Below are 16,506 nucleotides of genomic sequence, written 5' to 3' on the forward strand. Positions count from 1 at the left end.
GCTGTAGCTACCTCTGTGTCGGCACTCGGCAGTCCATCCATAATTGTATACCACCTACCCGTGGTTTTTTTTTCTTTCTTCTTTATACATACTACATCTCATTATCATCCAGTCTATATTAGCAGCAGACACAGTACAGTACGGTAGTCCACGGCTGTAGCTACCTCTGTGTCGGCACTCGGCAGTCCGTCCATAATTGTATACCACCTACCCGTGGTTTTTTTTTCTTTCTTCTTTATACATACATACTACATCTCATTATCATCCAGTCTATATTAGCAGCAGACACAGTACAGTACGGTAGTCCACGGCTGTAGCTACCTCTGTGTCGGCACTCGGCAGTCCGTCCATAATTGTATACCACCTACCCGTGGTTTTTTTTTCTTTCTTCTTTATACATACATACTACATCTCATTATCAACCAGTCTATATTAGCAGCAGACACAGTACAGTACGGTAGTCCACGGCTGTAGCTACCTCTGTGTCGGCACTCGGCAGTCCATCCATAATTGTATACCACCTACCCGTGGTTTTTTTTTCTTTCTTCTTTATACATACTACATCTCATTATCATCCAGTCTATATTAGCAGCAGACACAGTACAGTACGGTAGTCCACGGCTGTAGCTACCTCTGTGTCGGCACTCGGCAGTCCGTCCATAATTGTATACCACCTACCCGTGGTTTTTTTTTCTTTCTTCTTTATACATACATACTACATCTCATTATCATCCAGTCAATATTAGCAGCAGACACAGTACAGTACGGTAGTCCACGGCTGTAGCTACCTCTGTGTCGGCACTCGGCAGTCCATCCATAATTGTATACCACCTACCCGTGGTTTTTTTTTCTTTCTTCTTTATACATACTACATCTCATTATCATCCAGTCTATATTAGCAGCAGACACAGTACAGTACGGTAGTCCACGGCTGTAGCTACCTCTGTGTCGGCACTCGGCAGTCCGTCCATAATTGTATACCACCTACCCGTGTTTTTTTTTTCTTTCTTCTTTATACATACATACTACATCTCATTATCATCCAGTCTATATTAGCAGCAGACACAGTACAGTACGGTAGTCCACGGCTGTAGCTACCTCTGTGTCGGCACTCGGCAGTCCGTCCATAATTGTATACCACCTACCCGTGGTTTTTTTTTCTTTCTTCTTTATACATACATACTACATCTCATTATCAACCAGTCTATATTAGCAGCAGACACAGTACAGTACGGTAGTCCACAGCTGTAGCTACCTCTGTGTCGGCACTCGGCAGTCCATCCATAATTGTATACTAGTATCCATCCATCTCCATTGTTTACCTGAGGTGCCTTTTAGTTGTGCCTATTAAAATATGGAGAACAAAAATGTTGAGGTTCCAAAATTAGGGAAAAATCAAGATCCACTTCCACCTCGTGCTGAAGCTGCTGCCACTAGTCATGGCCGAGACGATGAAATGCCAGCAACGTCGTCTGCCAAGGCCGATGCCCAATGTCATAGTACAGAGCATGTCAAATCCAAAACACCAAATATCAGTAAAAAAAGGACTCCAAAACCTAAAATAAAATTGTAGGAGGAGAAGCGTAAACTTGCCAATATGCCATTTACCACACGGAGTGGCAAGGAACGGCTGAGGCCCTGGCCTATGTTCATGGCTAGTGGTTCAGCTTCACATGAGGATGGAAGCACTCAGCCTCTCGCTAGAAAAATGAAAAGACTCAAGCTGGAAAAAGCACAGCAAAGAACTGTGCGTTCTTCGAAATCCCAAATCCACAAGGAGAGTCCAATTGTGTCGGTTGCGATGCCTGACCTTCCCAACACTGGACGTGAAGAGCATGCGCCTTCCACCATTTGCACGCCCCCTGCAAGTGCTGGAAGGAGCACCCGCAGTCCAGTTCCTGATAGTCAGATTGAAGATGTCAGTGTTGAAGTACACCAGGATGAGGAGGATATGGGTGTTGCTGGCGCTGGGGAGGAAATTGACCAGGAGGATTCTGATGGTGAGGTGGTTTGTTTAAGTCAGGCACCCGGGGAGACACCTGTTGTCCGTGGGAGGAATATGGCCGTTGACATGCCTGGTGAAAATACCAAAAAAATCAGCTCTTCGGTGAGGAAGTATTTCACCAGAAATGCGGACAACATTTGTCAAGCCGTGTGTTCCCTTTGTCAAGCTGTAATAAGTAGGGGTAAGGACGTTAACCACCTTGGAACATCCTCCCTTATACGTCACCTGCAGCGCATTCATAATAAGTCAGTGACAAGTTCAAAAACTTTGGCCGACAGCGGAAGCAGTCCACTGACCAGTAAATCCCTTCCTCTTGTAACCAAGCTCACGCAAACCACCCCACCAACTCCCTCAGTGTCAATTTCCTCCTTCCCCAGGAATGCCAATAGTCCTGCAGGCCATGTCACTGGCAATTCTGATGATTCCTCTCCTGCCTGGGATTCCTCCGATGCATCCTTGCGTGTAACGCCTACTGCTGCTGGCGCTGCTGTTGTTGCTGCTGGGAGTCGATGGTCATCCCAGAGGGGAAGTCGTAAGCCCACTTGTACTACTTCCAGTAAGCAATTGACTGTTCAACAGTCCTTTGCGAGGAAGATGAAATATCACAGCAGTCATCCTGCTGCAAAGCGGATAACTGAGGCCTTGACAACTATGTTGGTGTTAGACGTGCGTCCGGTATCCGCCGTTAGTTCACAGGGAACTAGACAATTTATTGAGGCAGTGTGCCCCCGTTACCAAATACCATCTAGGTTCCACTTCTCTAGGCAGGCGATACCGAGAATGTACACGGACGTCAGAAAAAGACTCACCAGTGTCCTAAAAAATGCAGTTGTACCCAATGTCCACTTAACCACGGACATGTGGACAAGTGGAGCAGGGCAGGGTCAGGACTATATGACTGTGACAGCCAACTGGGTAGATGTATGGACTCCCGCTGCAAGAACAGCAGCGGCGTCACCAGTAGCAGCATCTCGCAAACGCCAACTCTTTCCTAGGCAGGCTACGCTTTGTATCACCGGTTTCCAGAATACGCACACAGCTGAAAACCTCTTACGGCAACTGAGGAAGATCATCGCGGAATGGCTTACCCCAATTGGACTCTCCTGTGGATTTGTGGCATCGGACAACGCCAGCAATATTGTGTGTGCATTAAATATGGGCAAATTCCAGCACGTCCCATGTTTTGCACATACCTTGAATTTGGTGGTGCAGAATTTTTTAAAAAACGACAGGGGCGTGCAAGAGATGCTGTCGGCGGCCAGAAGAATTGCGGGACACTTTCGGCGTACAGGCACCACGTACAGAAGATTGGAGCACCACCAAAAACTACTGAACCTGCCCTGCCATCATCTGAAGCAAGAAGTGGTAACGAGGTGGAATTCAACCCTCTATATGCTTCAGAGGTAGGAGGAGCAGCAAAACGCCATTCAAGCCTATACAATTGAGCACGATATAGGAGGTGGAATGCACCTGTCTCAAGCGCAGTGGAGAATGATTTCAACGTTGTGCAAGGTTCTGATGCCCTTTGAACTTGCCACACGTGAAGTCAGTTCAGACACTGCCAGCCTGAGTCAGGTCATTCCCCTCATCAGGCTTTTGCAGAAGAAGCTGGAGACATTGAAGGAGGAGCTAACACGGAGCGATTCCGCTAGGCATGTGGGACTTGTGGATGGAGCCCTTAATTCGCTTAACAAGGATTCACGGGTGGTCAATCTGTTGAAATCAGAGCACTACATTTTGGCCACCATGCTCGATCCTAGATTTAAAGCCTACCTTGGATCTCTCTTTCCGGCAGACACAAGTCTGCTGGGGTTGAAAGACCTGCTGGTGACAAAATTGTCAAGTCAAGCGGAACGCGACCTGTCAACATCTCCTCCTTCACATTCTCCCGCAACTGGGGGTGCGAGGAAAAGGCTCAGAATTCCGAGCCCACCCGCTGGCGGTGATGCAGGGCAGTCTGGAGCGACTGCTGATGCTGACATCTGGTCCGGACTGAAGGACCTGACAACGATTACGGACATGTCGTCTACTGTCACTGCATATGATTCTCTCACCATTGAAAGAATGGTGGAGGATTATATGAGTGACCGCATCCAAGTAGGCACGTCACACAGTCCGTACTTATACTGGCAGGAAAAAGAGGCAATTTGGAGGCCCTTGCACAAACTGGCTTTATTCTACCTAAGTTGCCCTCCCACAAGTGTGTACTCCGAAAGAGTGTTTAGTGCCGCCGCTCACCTTGTCAGCAATCGGCGTACGAGGTTACATCCAGAAAATGTGGAGAAGATGATGTTCATTAAAATGAATTATAATCAATTCCTCCGCGGAGACATTGACCAGCAGCAATTGCCTCCACAAAGTACACAGGGAGCTGAGATGGTGGATTCCAGTGGGGACGAATTGATAATCTGTGAGGAGGGGGATGTACACGGTGATATATCGGAGGATGATGATGAGGTGGACATCTTGCCTCTGTAGAGCCAGTTTGTGCAAGGAGAGATTAATTGCTTCTTTTTTGGGGGGGGTCCAAACCAACCCGTCATATCAGTCACAGTCGTGTGGCAGACCCTGTCACTGAAATGATGGGTTGGTTAAAGTGTGCATGTCCTGTTTTGTTTATACAACATAAGGGTGGGTGGGAGGGCCCAAGGACAATTCCATCTTGCACCTCTTTTTTCTTTTATTTTTCTTTGCGTCATGTGCTGTTTGGGGAGGGTTTTTTGGAAGGGCCATCCTGCGTGACACTGCAGTGCCACTCCTAGATGGGCCCGGTGTTTGTGTCGGCCACTAGGGTCGCTTATCTTACTCACACAGTCAGCTACCTCATTGCGCCTCTTTTTTTCTTTGCGTCATGTGCTGTTTGGGGAGGGTTTTTTGGAAGGGCCATCCTGCGTGACACTGCAGTGCCACTCCTAGATGGGCCCGGTGTTTGTGTCGGCCACTAGGGTCGCTTATCTTACTCACACAGTCAGCTACCTCATTGCGCCTCTTTTTTTCTTTGCGTCATGTGCTGTTTGGGGAGGGTTTTTTGGAAGGGACATCCTGCGTGACACTGCAGTGCCACTCCTAGATGGGCCCGGTGTTTGTGTCGGCCACTAGGGTCGCTTATCTTACTCACACAGTCAGCTACCTCATTGCGCCTCTTTTTTTTCTTTGCGTCATGTGCTGTTTGGGGAGGGTTTTTTGGAAGGGCCATCCTGCGTGACACTGCAGTGCCACTCCTAGATGGGCCCGGTGTTTGTGTCGGCCACTAGGGTCGCTTATCTTACTCACACAGTCAGCTACCTCATTGCGCCTCTTTTTTTCTTTGCGTCATGTGCTGTTTGGGGAGGGTTTTTTGGAAGGGCCATCCTGCGTGACACTGCAGTGCCACTCCTAGATGGGCCCGGTGTTTGTGTCGGCCACTAGGGTCGCTTATCTTACTCACACAGTCAGCTACCTCATTGCGCCTCTTTTTTTCTTTGCGTCATGTGCTGTTTGGGGAGGGTTTTTTGGAAGGGACATCCTGCGTGACACTGCAGTGCCACTCCTAGATGGGCCCGGTGTTTGTGTCGGCCACTAGGGTCGCTTATCTTACTCACACAGTCAGCTACCTCATTGCGCCTCTTTTTTTCTTTGCGTCATGTGCTGTTTGGGGAGGGTTTTTTGGAAGGGCCATCCTGCGTGACACTGCAGTGCCACTCCTAGATGGGCCCGGTGTTTGTGTCGGCCACTAGGGTCGCTTATCTTACTCACACAGTCAGCTACCTCATTGCGCCTCTTTTTTTCTTTGCGTCATGTGCTGTTTGGGGAGGGTTTTTTGGAAGGGACATCCTGCGTGACACTGCAGTGCCACTCCTAGATGGGCCCGGTGTTTGTGTCGGCCACTAGGGTCGCTTATCTTACTCACACAGCTACCTCATTGCGCCTCTTTTTTTCTTTGCGTCATGTGCTGTTTGGGGAGGGTTTTTTGGAAGGGCCATCCTGCGTGACACTGCAGTGCCACTCCTAGATGGGCCCGGTGTTTGTGTCGGCCACTAGGGTCGCTTATCTTACTCACACAGTCAGCTACCTCATTGCGCCTCTTTTTTTCTTTGCGTCATGTGCTGTTTGGGGAGGGTTTTTTGGAAGGGACATCCTGCGTGACACTGCAGTGCCACTCCTAGATGGGCCCGGTGTTTGTGTCGGCCACTAGGGTCGCTAATCTTACTCACACAGCTACCTCATTGCGCCTCTTTTTTTCTTTGCGTCATGTGCTGTTTGGGGAGGGTTTTTTGGAAGGGACATCCTGCGTGACACTGCAGTGACACTCCTAGATGGGCCCGGTGTTTGTGTCGGCCACTAGGGTCGCTTATCTTACTCACACAGCGACCTCGGTGCAAATTTTAGGACTAAAAATAATATTGTGAGGTGTGAGGTATTCAGATTAGACTGAAAATGAGTGGAAATTATGGTTTTTGAGGTTAATAATACTTTGGGATCAAAATGACCCCCAAATTCTATGATTTAAGCTGTTTTTTAGGGTTTTTTGAAAAAAACACCCGAATCCAAAACACACCCGAATCCGACAAAAAAAATTCGGTGAGGTTTTGCCAAAACGCGGTCGAACCCAAAACACGGCCGCGGAACCGAACCCAAAACCAAAACACAAAACCCGAAAAATTTCAGGCGCTCATCTCTAGTGTTTTTATTGCTGCTCAGGGCGCCCCCCCCCAGCGCCCTGCACCCATCAGTGACCGGAGTGTGAGGTGTACATGAGGAGCATTGGCGCACAGCTGCAGTGCTGTGCGCTACCTTGGTGAAGACTGAAGTCTTCTGCCGCCGATTTTCCGGACCTCTTCTTGCTTCTGGCTCTGTAAGGGGGACGGCGGCGCGGCTCCGGGACCGAACATCAAGGACGGGTCCTGCGGTCGATCCCTCTGGAGCTAATGGTGTCCAGTAGCCTAAGAAGCCCAATCCGGCTGCAAGCAGGTAGGTTCGCTTCTTCTCCCCTTAGTCCCTCGTTGCAGTGAGCCTGTTGCCAGCAGGTCTCACTGTAAAATAAAAAACCTAAAATATACTTTCTTTCTAGGAGCTCAGGAGAGCCCCTAGTGTAGAAAAAGAACAAACGGCTGCGCTGAATATCAGGAACGAAACATAATGTACAGAGAGCCAACGTAAAAAATAACAATGTTTATTAATAAAACATATAAAAAGATTAATTATCAAATAACCGGTGAATAATATATATAAATATATATAAGAACAATCACTAGACGTGAACTAGTGGTATATTGTAATAACTCAGCTTATTGGGGTGAAAAGTCAATGTCCTGCAATGCCCATATACGCTGTGCAGCGGAAAGGAATGTATATGGGCATTGCAGGACATTGAAGCCGAGGACGCTCGGCTCTTACCAGCCCATTTTGGAAAGGTATTGAATATCAATTTCAACTGAGGGACTTTTAATTCATTAGGATCCTACCAACACACCTGGTATTTATCAACTATCTAACAAGTGAATCACGGAACTTTTCACCCCAATAAGCTGAGTTATTACAATATACCACTAGTTCACGTCTAGTGATTGTTCTTATATATATTTATATATATTATTCACCGGTTATTTGATAATTAATCAGCCGTTTGTTCTTTTTCTATGCTATCACCACAATACTACACATAGTATTCCGGCAAGCGCAGACTATCAGGAACATAAAATTGTGATTATTTAATTCTATGAAACACGTATTGGTTTTCACTTTTTATTTTGATGATTAGGCGCTCGTTTGTTGCAGTTTTTTGTTTTAGAGCCCCTAGTGTGCATCCAGCTCGGCCGGGCACAAAAATCTAACTGAGGCTTGGAGGAGGGTCATAGTGGGAGGAGCCAGTGCACACCAGGTAGTCTAAAAGCTTTCTTTTAGTTGTGCCCAGTCTCCTGCGGAGCCGCTATTCCCCATGGTCCTTACGGAGTTCCCAGCATCCACTAGGACGTCAGAGAAAATGACATAATCCTGTAGGGGCAGCACGCAGCTCTGGAGCTGGTATTATCGTTGCAGTTTTCAGGGGGATGCTTTAATTGTCTGAATCAGGACTCAACAGGATTATGCTTCTTGATCCATGTCTTGTGCATGATTACTGCATCTCATCCAGACTGTGCCGGGGTCCTCTGAGAATGATTCCCACTATCCAACTGTTGCTTCCAAATTGTAGCTACACTGTGTCTTCTAGACTAAAATCACTACAGTACACAGTTGTTATGCAGTATTCCGTTCACATGTGTAGACAGCGGTCTACATACAACATCACAGTCATGTTGCACTGCAAACACTCATTGTGTATATGTTTGGGAACAGAATGAATGTTATCATGGGTGAGACTGATGTAAACCAGAAATCATGGCATCATATAGATGTGTGTATGTTTTATAGTACTATAGAAACAAAGGAAGGATGGGAGGGGGCACAGGTCTTGTTCCGTGAAGAATAAGAAGGTACTGGGGCCCCCCCATGCAGGGGTGGGAAATAAGCCACCCTTCAGCTGCTGTTGAACAACACATCCCAGCATGCCCTGCAGGGCCGGATTAAGGGCCTAATTCAGACCTGATCGCTAGCAGTCGATGTTTGCACTGCTGCGATCAGTTAGTCGCCACCTACAGGGGGAGTGTATTTTAGCTGTGCAAGTGTGCGAACGCATGTGTAGCAGAGCTGTACAAACAGATCTTGTGCAGTCTCTGTGCAACCCAGGACTTACTCAGCCACTGCGATCACATCAACCTGTCCGGGACCGAAATTTACATCAGGAACCCTCCCTGCAAACGCATGGACACGCCTGCGTTTTTCCAAACACTCCCAGAAAAGGGTCAGTTGACACCCACAAACGCCTTCTTCCTGTCAATCTCCTTGTGAACGCCCGTGTATTTGCCAAACTTGGTATTCAGTAGCGTAGTCATTAGGGTTATTAAACATCTGGATGCATTGCGTGAATTTTTTTGTGATGACAGTAGGGTACCCGGCCCTGTACAAAAGGTTATGCCCGCTGAGGGACCCTCCCTAGTCCGATTCAGCATTTTAATGTACAGTAGTGTAATACCCCGCTAGATGTGTTCTTGGGTTACCTGTTCCTCCTGCTTCACCAGACAAGTAAGGAGAGTTGTTATATAATTATTTCAATTCAATAAAGATAGTTTCTTCAAAAAACTTGCATAGCAGACAAATGGCTAACGTCTTTACGACAATATATAATTTACAACTTAGTACATTCACAAGTAATTTACATATATAGCAAAAGTAACACTTTATTGTACTGGTACTCTGTGATGGCTAAAGTTTCGTTTCACTGGAACTGTCAAACTTTCAAGTAATACATTTCTACTACACCAGCTGTTCACATACAATCATACTCTTCAATTATACATTACAAGCTGTAGGAAATGTAAGAAAAAAATAAGATTTTACTTACCGATAAATCTATTTCTCGGAGTCCGTAGTGGATGCTGGGACTCCGTAAGGACCATGGGGATTAGCGGCTCCGCAGGAGACAGGGCACAAAATAAAAGCTTAAGGATCAGGTGGTGTGCACTGGCTCCTCCCCCTATGACCCTCCTCCAAGCCTCAGTTAGGATACTGTGCCCGGACGAGCGTACATAATAAGGAAGGATATTGAATCCCGGGTAAGACTCATACCAGCCACACCAATCACACCGTACAACTTGTGATCTGAACCCAGTTAACAGTATGATAAACGCAAAGGAGCCTCTGAAAAGATGGCTCACAACAATAATAACCCGAATCTTTGTAACAATAACTATATACAAGTATTGCAGACAATCCGCACTAGGGATGGGCGCCCAGCATCCACTACGGACTACGAGAAATAGATTTATCGGTAAGTAAAATCTTATTTTCTCTGACGTCCTAGTGGATGCTGGGACTCCGTAAGGACCATGGGGATTATACCAAAGCTCCCAAACGGGCGGGAGAGTGCGGATGACTCTGCAGCACCGAATGAGAGAACTCCAGGTCCTCCTCAGCCAGGGTATCAAATTTGTAGAATTTAGCAAACGTGTTTGCCCCTGACCAAGTAGCTGCTCGGCAAAGTTGTAAAGCCGAGACCCCTCGGGCAGCCGCCCAAGATGAGCCCACTTTCCTTGTGGAATGGGCTTTTACTGATTTTGGCTGTGGCAATCCTGCCACAGAATGTGCAAGCTGAATTGTACTACAAATCCAACGAGCAATCGTCTGCTTAGAAGCAGGAGCACCCAGCTTGTTGGGTGCATACAGGATAAACAGCGAGTCAGATTTTCTGACTCCAGCCGTCCTGGAAACATATATTTTCAAGGCCCTGACAACGTCAAGCAACTTAGAGTCCTCTAAGTCCCTGGTAGCCGCAGGTACCACAATAGGTTGGTTCATGTGAAATGCAGAAACCACCTTAGGTAGAAATTGAGGACGAGTCCTCAATTCCGCCCTGTCAGAATTAAAAATTAAGTAAGGGCTTTTATATGATAAAGCCGCCAATTCTGACACACGCCTGGCTGAAGCCAAGGCTAACAGCATCGACGTCTTCCATGTGAGATATTTTAAGTCCACAGTGGAAAGTGGTTCAAACCAATGTGACTTTAGAAAACTCAACACCACATTGAGATCCCAAGGTGCCACTGGAGGCACAAAAGGAGGCTGTATGTGCAGCACCCCTTTTACAAATGTCTGAACTTCAGGTACTGAAGCCAGTTCTTTCTGGAAGAAAATCGACAGGGCCGAAATTTGAACCTTAATGGACCCTAATTTTAGGCCCATAGACAGTCCTGTTTGCAGGAAATGAAGGAAACGACCCAGTTGAAATTCCTCTGTAGGGGCCTTCTTGGCCTCACACCACGCAACATATTTACGCCAAATGCGGTGATAACGTTTTGCGGTTACGTCCTTCCTGGCTTTGACCAGAGTAGGGATGACTTCTTCTGGAATGCCTTTTTCCCTCAGGATCCGGCGTTCAACCGCCATGCCGTCAAACGCAGCCGCGGTAAGTCCTGGAACAGACAAGGCCCCTGCAGTAGCAGGTCCTTTCTTAGAGGTAGAGGCCACGGTTCGTCCGTGAGCATCTCTTGAAGTTCCGGGTACCAAGTCCGTCTTGGCCAATCCGGAACCACGAGTATAGTTCTTACTTCTCTCCTTCTTATGATTCTCAGTACTTTTGGTATGAGAGGCAGAGGAGGGAACACATACACTGACTGGTACACCCACGGCGTTACCAGAGCGTCCACTGCTATTGCCTGAGGGTCCCTTGACCTGGCGCAATATCTGTCCAGTTTTTTGTTTAGACGTGACGCCATCATGTCCACCTTTGGTTTTTCCCAACGGTTTACAATCAGGTGGAAGACTTCTGGGTGAAGTCCCCACTCTCCCGGGTGAAGTTCGTGTCTGCTGAGGAAGTCTGCTTCCCAGTTGTCCACTCCCGGAATGAATACTGCTGACAGTGCTATCACATGATTTTCCGCCCAGCGAAGAATCCTTGCAGCTTCTGCCATTGCCCTCCTGCTTCTCGTGCCGCCCTGTCTGTTTACGTGGGCGACTGACGTGATGTTGTCCGATTGGATCAACACCGCCTGACCCTGAAGCAGAGGTTTTGCTTGACTTAGGGCATTGTAAATGGCCCTTAGTTCCAGAATGTTTATATGAAGAGACGTTTCCAAGCTTGACCACAGGCCCTGGAAATTCCTTCCCTGTGTGACTGCTCCCCAGCCTCTCAGGCTGGCATCCGTGGTTACCAGGATCCAATCCTGAATGCCAAATCTGCGGCCCTCTAGTAGATGAGCACTCTGCAGCCACCACAGGAGAGACACCCTTGTCCTTGGCGACAGGGTTATCCGGTGATGCATCTGCAGATGCGATCCGGACCATTTGTCCAGTAGATCCCACTGAAATGTTCTTGCATGGAATCTTCCGAATGGAATCGCTTCGTAAGAAGCCACCATTTTCCCCAGGACCCTCGTGCACTGATGCACTGAGACCTGTCCTGGTTTTAGGAGGTTCCTGACTAGCTCGGATAACTCCCTGGCCTTCTTCTCCGGGAGAAACACCTTCTTCTGGACTGTGTCCAGAATCATTCCTAGGAACAGTAGACGTGTCGTTGGAATCAGCTGCGATTTTGGAATATTTAGAATCCACCCGTGCTGACGTAACACTACCTGAGATAGTGCTACTCCGACTTCTAACTGTTCCCTGGATCTTGCCCTTATCAGGAGATCGTCCAAGTAAGGGATAATTAAAATGCCTTTTCTTCGTAGAAGAATCATCATTTCGGCCATTACCTTGGTAAAGACCCGAGGTGCCGTGGACAATCCAAACGGCAGCGTCTGAAACTGATAATGACAGTTTTGTACTACAAACCTGAGGTACCCTTGGTGAGAAGGGTATATCGGGACGTGGAGATAAGCATCTTTGATGTCCAGAGACACCATATAGTCCCCTTCTTCCAGGTTTGCTATCACTGCTCTGAGTGACTCCATCTTGAATTTGAACCTTTTTATGTAAGTGTTCAAGGATTTCAGATTTAAAATTGGTCTCACCGAGCCGTCCGGCTTCGGTACCACAAACAGCGTGGAATAATACCCCTTTCCTTGTTGCAGGAGGGGTACCTTGATTATCACCTGCTGGGAATACAGCTTGTGAATGGCTTCCAAAACTGCCTCCCTGTCGGAGGGAGACTTTGGTAAAGCAGACTTCAGGAAACGACGAGGGGGAAACGCCTCGAATTCCAGTTTGTACCCCTGCGATACTACCTGTAGAATCCAGGGATCCACTTGCGAGTGAGCCCACTGCGCGTTGAAATTCTTGAGACGGGCCCCCACCATATCTGAGTCTGCTTGTAAAGCCCCAGCGTCATGCTGAAGACTTGGCAGAAGCAGGGGAGGGCTTCTGCTCCTGTGAAGCGGCTGCATGGTGCAGTCTTTTTCCACTTCCTCTGCCCCGGGGCAGAAAAGAATGGCCTTTTGCTCGCTTGTACTTATGGGAACGAAAGGACTGAGTTTGAAAAGACGGTGTCTTTTTCTGCTGATGTGGAGTGACCTGGGGTAAAAAGGTGGATTTTCCAGCCGTTGCCGTGGCCACCAGGTCCGATAGACCAGCCCCAAATAACTCCTCCCCTTTATACGGCAATACTTCCATGTGCCGTTTGGAATCCGCATCCCCTGACCACTGTCGCGTCCATAACGCTCTTCTGGCAGAGATGGACATAGCACTTACTCTTGATGCCAGGGTGCAAATTTCCCTCTGTGCATCACGCATATATAGTAATGCATCCTTTAAATGTTCTATAGTTAACAAAATATTGTCCCTATCCAGGGTATCAATATTCTCGGTCAGGGAATCCGACCATGCGACTCCAGCACTGCACATCCAGGCTGAGGCGATTGCTGGTCGCAGTATAACACCAGTATGTGTGTATATACTTTTTAGGATATTTTCCAGCCTTCTATCAGCTGGTTCTTTGAGGGTAGCCGTATCAGGAGACGGTAACGCTACTTGTTTTGATAAACGTGTGAGCGCCTTATCTACCCTAGGGGGTGTTTCCCAACGCGCCCTAACCTCTGGCGGGAAAGGATATAATGCTAATAATTTTTTAGAAATTAGCTGTTTTTTATCGGGGGAAACCCACGCTTTTTCACACACCTCATTTATTTCCTCTGACTCAGGAAAAAATATTGGTAGTTTTTTCTCACCCCACATAATACCCTTCTTTGTGGTACTTGTAGTGTCAGAAAGGTTCAATGCCTCTTTCATTGCCGTGATCATGTAACGTGTGGCCCTACTGGACATTACGTTTGTCTCGTCACCGTCGACACTAGACTCAGTATCTGTGTCAGGGTCTGTGTCGACCCACTGAGGTAACGGGCGTTTTAGCGCCCCTGACGGTGTTTGAGACGCCTGGACAGGCACTAATTGATTTGCCGGCTGTCTCATGTCGTCAACAGTTTTTTGCAAATTGCTGACATTATCACTTAATTGTTTAAATACAATCATCCAGTCAGGTGTCGACTCCCTAGGGGGTGACATCACCAACACAGGCAACTGCTCCGCCTCCACATCATTTTCCTCCTCATACATGTCGACACACGCGTACCGACACACAGCACACACACCGGGAATGCTCTGATAGAGGACAGGACCCCACTTAGCCCTTTGGAGAGACAGAGGGAGAGTCTGCCAGCACACACCCAGCGCTATATATATATACAGGGATAACCTTATATAAGTGTTACTCCCTTATAGCTGCTGTTAATATATTTATTTGCTGCCAAACGTGCCCCCCCTTCTCTTTTTTACCCTGATTCTGAAGCAGGACTGCAGGGGAGAGTCAGGGAGCCGTCCTTCCAGCGGAGCTGTGAGGGAAAATGGCGCTTGTGTGCTGAGGAGATAGGCTCCGCCCCTTCACGACGTCCTTATCTCCCGCTTTTTTGTGTAAAATGGCAGGGGATTAAAATACATCCATATAGCCCAGGAGCTATATGTGATGTATTCTGTTTTGCCACCTAAGGTATTCTGTTATATTGCGTCTCAGGGCGCTCCCCCCCCAGCGCCCTGCACCCTCAGTGACCGGAGTGTGAAGTGTGCTGAGAGCAATGGCGCACAGCTGCGGTGCTGTGCGCTACCTTAGTCTGAAGACAGGATGTCTTCTGCCGCCGATTTCACCGGACCTCTTCGTCTCTTCTGGCTCTGTAAGGGGGACGGCGGCGCGGCTCCGGTGACCAATCCAGGCTGAACCTGTGATCGTCCCTCTGGAGCTAGTGTCCAGTAGCCTAAGAAACCCGATCCACTCTGCACTCAGGTGAGTCCGTTTCTTCTCCCCTTAGTCCCACGATGCAGTGAGCCTGTTGCCAGCAGGACTCACTGAAAATAAAAAAAACCTAACTAAACTTTTATTCTAAGCAGCTCAGGAGAGCCACCTAGATTGCACCCTTCTCGGCCGGGCACAAAAATCTAACTGAGGCTTGGAGGAGGGTCATAGGGGGAGGAGCCAGTGCACACCACCTGATCCTTAAGCTTTTATTTTGTGCCCTGTCTCCTGCGGAGCCGCTAATCCCCATGGTCCTTACGGAGTCCCAGCATCCACTAGGACGTCAGAGAAATAAGATTTTACTCACCGGTAAATCTATTTCTCGTAGTCCGTAGTGGATGCTGGGAACTCCGAAAGGACCATGGGGAATAGCGGGCTCCGAAGGAGGCTGGGCACTCTAGAAAGATTTATGACTACCTGGTGTGCACTGGCTCCTCCCACTATGACCCTCCTCCAAGCCTCAGTTAGGACACTGTGCCCGGACGAGCTGACATAATAAGGAAGGATTTTGAATCCCGGGTAAGACTCTTACCAGCCACACCAATCACACCGTACAACTCGTGATACTATATCCAGTTTGACAGTATGAAAACAACTGAGCCTCTCAACAGATGGCTCAACAATAACCCTTTAGTTAGCAATAACTATTTACAAGTATTGCAGACAATCCGCACTTGGGATGGGCGCCCAGCATCCACTACGGACTACGAGAAATAGATTTACCGGTGAGTAAAATCTTATTTTCTCTGACGTCCTAGTGGATGCTGGGAACTCCGAAAGGACCATGGGGATTATACCAAAGCTCCCAAACGGGCGGGAGAGTGCGGATGACTCTGCAGCACCGAATGAGAGAACTCAAGGTCCTCCTCAGCCAGGGTATCAAATTTGTAGAATTTTGCAAACGTGTTTGCCCCTGACCAAGTAACAGCTCGGCAAAGTTGTAAAGCCGAGACCCCTCGGGCAGCCGCCCAAGATGAGCCCACCTTCCCTGTGGAATGGGCTTTCACTGATTTAGGATGCGGCAGTCCAGCCGCAGAATGCGCCTGCTGAATCGTGTCAGAGATCCAGCGAGCGATAGTCTGCTTAGAAGCAGGAGCACCCAACTTGTTGGGTGCATACAGGACAAATAGCTAGTCAATTTTCCTGACTCTAGCCGTCCTGGAAACATAATTTTTCAAGGCCCTGACTACGTCCAGTAACTTGGAATCCTCCAAGTCCCTAGTAGCCGCAGGCACCACAATAGGTTGGTTCAAATGAAAAGCTGATACCACCTTAGGGAGAAACTGGGGACGAGTCCTCAATTCTGCCCTATCCATATGGAAAATCAGATAAGGACTTGTCTTTTATATGACAAAGCCGCCAATTCTGATACACGCCTGGCCGAAACCAAGGCCAATAACATGACCACTTTCAACGTGAGATATTTTAGATCCACGGTTTTTAGTGGTTCAAACCAATGTGATTTTTAAGAAACTCAACACCACGTTGAGATCCCAAGGTGCCACTGGAGGCACCACCGGGGGCTGAATATGCAGCACTCCTTTTACAATGTCTGAACTTCAGGTACTGAAGCTAATTCTTTCTGGAAGAAAATCGACAGAGCCGAGATCTGTATCTTAATGGAGCCTAATTTTAGGCCCATAGACACTCCTGCTTGTAGGAAATGCAGAAATCGACCTAGTTGAAATTCCTCTGTTGGGGCCTTTTT

The 16,506-nt window shown here is 47.9% G+C and overlaps 1 protein-coding gene across 3 annotated transcripts in view; it reads right to left on the minus strand.

The window, feature by feature from the left end:
- Positions 1–16,506, minus strand: part of SLC8A2 (solute carrier family 8 member A2) — a 418,203-nt gene that overhangs the window by 374,479 nt on the left and 27,218 nt on the right. The gene's annotated exons all lie outside the window — the stretch shown is intronic.

The sequence above is a fragment of the Pseudophryne corroboree genome, chromosome 8 (assembly GCF_028390025.1).
Source record: "Pseudophryne corroboree isolate aPseCor3 chromosome 8, aPseCor3.hap2, whole genome shotgun sequence".
Lineage (NCBI taxonomy): Eukaryota > Metazoa > Chordata > Amphibia > Anura > Myobatrachidae > Pseudophryne > Pseudophryne corroboree.